General features: G+C 50.1%; 1 pseudogene; it reads right to left on the minus strand.

Moving 5' to 3' along the window:
- Positions 1-1,966: 1,966 nt before the first annotated feature.
- On the minus strand, positions 1,967-3,446 carry LOC130887264 (splicing factor U2AF 65 kDa subunit-like; annotated as a pseudogene).
- Positions 3,447-3,975: the final 529 nt, after the last annotated feature.

Genomic DNA, 3,975 nt, shown 5'->3' on the forward strand with positions numbered 1-3,975 from the left:
CACACCTACTCCAACAAGGCCACACCTCCTAATAGTACCCTCCCTATGGGCCAAGCATTTAAAGACATGAGTTATGGGGGTCATACCTATTCAAGCCACCACAACCATGAACTGACTTTGTAGCAAGGATGACTTTGAACTTCTTATCCTCCTTTCTCTATCTCCAATGTGCTAGGATTATAGGGTTGCACCAGCATCCCTGGTTTATGTGGTGCTAGGGATCAAACCCAGGCATTCATTCTCTACCAAGTGTCCGGTATCGCTAATCCTGACCTAGTGTTTCGTCTGATCTGCTCTGATCTTCCCTGCATATTTCAGGGATCTCATTAAATGATTAGGATTTAAATATAATAGCTTTAAAACTCACCAAAAGTTTGTGTGTGTGTTTGTGTGTGTGTGCGCACATGCGCGTGTGTGTCAGGAGCCAATTTTCCAAAGATTATAGCAAGGATCATTGTCCTGGGGATGTTTGCAGAGAGCCCCACAACCAAACTGTATTGAGAACTGTTTGTTGGCAGAGCCCACTCCACACCCACCTATCTTGAGAGGTATCTGTTAGCTGAACCTGCCCCACATTCCAACTGTGTAGAAAACTGTTTTTGGTTGGAATCACAAAAGGAATGATTCCGTTTTCATAGAGAACACTAGGTGTGTCAACTTGTGACCTCCTAACCGACAACTCGTGACCTCCTGACCAAAGATTTGTGACCTTGTGACTGACTCGTGACCAAATGTTGACTCGTGACTATTGCTGCAAGATCCCTTCGTGCCCTCTCTGCCTGTGTTTCCTCAGCCTCCAGTGCCTTGCCTGAAGCTGGCCAACTGGATTCTAGTGCATAGAGTGCAGACGGGGGTTGTAAGGCACAGGGCAGTTGGAGGTCCCACCGTGGCAGACAAGGTCAAGAGGAACTTGCTGGGGGTGCCTTCCTTGATCCCATCTCCTCCTCTGGTTTCTTGGGTCTGTGATGTCACTGTAAGGGACAGCTATCACTGTCCTCGCTGTCCCCATATGCACCCAGCTGGCTCAGGGAGGAGGCCCGGGATGTCTGGGTTACAAGTTTGGCTGTGTTCCTGCTCTTGGGGACACCCATGACAGGCATCTGGAGCTGCTCTGAGCCCCTGTTGGCTTCAGCCAAGCAGTGTGTACACTTAATATAGAAGCTGAAGATAGGCAGGCCCAGGTAGGCCTCGCTAAGGAATGGGCTGAATTCAGCCTTCTACGTCATGGCTTTAATCCTCTCCAAAAAGACTCATGTAGTCAGATAGAGAGATTCAAAGATGAAGAAAACCTCTAAATGGTTTACAATGTGTAAAAAATATATGCAGGCTAAAGGTTAATTTTTTCTTATATACAACAAAATGTTTAATGAGCAAATTCTTATTAGCAAATATAAAACTGCCACAGAGAGGAAGAACAAGACAGAGATAATGGGTTGGGGGTCAAGAAAAGGTTAAAGAATCAACTACTTAAGAAACCAGGATGGAGAACTGGAAGGACCAAAAGCCAGAAGACGGGAGCTGTGGTCCGCAAAGGGAGAGGGCAGGGCACTGAGGGCCAGACAAGAAAATTCAAAATAGTTTGGCCATAAAATATAAACACGCTATGTTCCTACCATGTGGGAAAAGGCCGAGGAAAAAGGTGTCAAGGGATAAGAAGCTGTTTGGGACGGGGCTGTGGGGGTCCTACCTGCCTGGCTGTGCACACAGTCCTCATCCCAGCCCCTTCCCTCTGTGTCTGTGTGGGTGCGTGTGTCTATGTGGGCCTGTGTGCACTTGCCCAGTCCCCTTCCTGCCCTAGCCCCCCGAACCCCCCACCCCCATAATTGCTGCCATTCCAGTTGCTGCCGTCTGTCATTCGGCTGTCACTCCTCTGCCCATCCATCATCTTCAGAGGGGAGAAAGGAGGGGGGGAAAGGTGGGGGGAAAGTCCCCAGCCAGCCCTCCCCCCACCCTCCCCCAGCCACCTCTACCAGAAGTCCCGGCAGTGGTAAGAGTCAGGGTCACAGTATTTTGTGACCACCACTCTGTTGGCGAACTGGCGGCCAGTTAGGCCCTGCATGGCTTTCTGGCAGTCTAACACAGAGGTGAACTCCACAAAGATCTTTCCACAGCCAGGCACCTCGACGCCGTCCACGGGCCGGGGAATCTCGATGGACTTGACCAGCCCGTATTTGCTGCACTCATCTCGCACGTCCTCCACAATCTCCTTGTACTCCTCATCGTCCAACAGCTCTTCAGGCAGCACCATGTTCATGAGGCAGAGGACCTCAGTCGGGTGACCGCCCATCTGCACCTGAGAGCCCATCAGGCCGGGCACTTGAAGGGTTACAGTTGTCTGATTGATGGTACTCAGCGTGGCATTCTTGGCTCCCACACTCGCCCTCTGGACAAGCAGCTTCTTGTCCCCTAGCTGCATCCCATGCAGCCCCACAATGGCCTGATCTGTGACGTTGATGTCCACGTACTCACAGAAGGCGTAGCCCTTGGAGAGCCCTGTGGCACTATCCTTGACCAAGTTGAAGGCCTTCAGAGGCCCAAAGGATGTCAGAAGTTCTTTCACCTGGTCATCATTCAGGTAGTTGGACAAGCCCCCGATGAACAGTTTGTGCGCAGAGTCTGGAACTACACTGGATACAATGCCAGGCACATAAACAGCCGGGATCTCTAAAATGCCAGGCAGTGGCTGACAGTCATGAGGCCTTCGAATCTTCAGTGACTGGCCCTGGAAAATGATGCCATCCAAGGCCATGGCCTGGGTCATTTCATCCACTGAGCGGAACTCTAAAAAGGCAAAATTCTTGTCTTGATTGATCTGCACAGCCAAGACTGGGTTGCCAGGGGCCTGAGTCAATCCGCCAAAGCACATCTGGGCATTGAAGAAGTCCATCATAGCTTCCTCAGTGATGCCAAATGGAATGTTGCCCACGTAGAGGCGTCTGGCCTGTCTGGTCATCTGACTCCCAACAACAGGCACGGGCGTTGGGATCAGAGCCAGACCATCAGGAGTCATAGTGGGGAGAAGGGCAGTGGCTGAACCTGACCCGCAGCTTGCATGGCCTTGTACTGCATTGGGGTGATGTGCTCAAAGTCAGTGGTGGCACGTCGCAGTATTTACGCACCTTCTTCTTCTTCTTCTTCTTCTTCTTCTTCTTCTTCTTCTTCTTCTTCTTCTTCTTCTTCTTCTTCTTCTTCTTCCTCTCATGGCGAGGGGGATGAATCAATCCACCATGCTCCTCTTTAGGGCCTCTGGTCAAAGGTTTGCTTCGCCTTCGTCTGTCTCGGGAGGCACTGTGCTCTTGCTGGTTAAGCCGATCTCGGCTCCGGTTCCTGTGCTTCTGGTCCCGGGTTCTAGAATGGCTGTGGCTATGCTTCCAATGGTGGTTCTCCTTGTCCCGTTATTGTTTATTCTCGTCGAGCTTCAGCTGGAACTCGTCCAAGTCCAGCATGCTTATGCGTCCACGTAGGGCCCTGTGCAGCTCTTGCCTCACTGTGTGCTGCCTGTCCCTTTTAAAAGAGAGTAGTTGGGTGTGGCGGTACACACCTTTAATCCCAAAACTTGCAAGGCAGAGGTAGATTGATCTCTGTGACTTTAAGGTGTGCTAGCATGCACCTTTAATCCCAATGCCTGGGAGGCAGAGACAGACTGATCTCTGTGAGTTCAAGTTGTGGTAGCACACACCTTTAATCCTAGCACTGGGGAGGCAGAGACTGGTGGTTCTCTGTGAATTCAAGGACAGCCTGATCTACACAGTTATTCCAGGACAAAGATGTACAGAGAGCCTGTCTCAAAAAGGAAAAGTAAAAATAAGAGAAATAGAGGTTAAAAGAAAGACGCATAAACATGGAAAATACAGAGAATCTTGATACTGTATGCTGTTATGCTCTCTTTGAATTGTTTGAATGCCTAGGAAGGAGCAACAGCTGCTAAAAGACTTTTGTTTATAAATGCTGCCTCCTAACCCAACATAGATACTG

The sequence above is a fragment of the Chionomys nivalis genome, chromosome 15 (assembly GCF_950005125.1).
Source record: "Chionomys nivalis chromosome 15, mChiNiv1.1, whole genome shotgun sequence".
In the NCBI taxonomy this organism is placed as follows: domain Eukaryota; kingdom Metazoa; phylum Chordata; class Mammalia; order Rodentia; family Cricetidae; genus Chionomys; species Chionomys nivalis.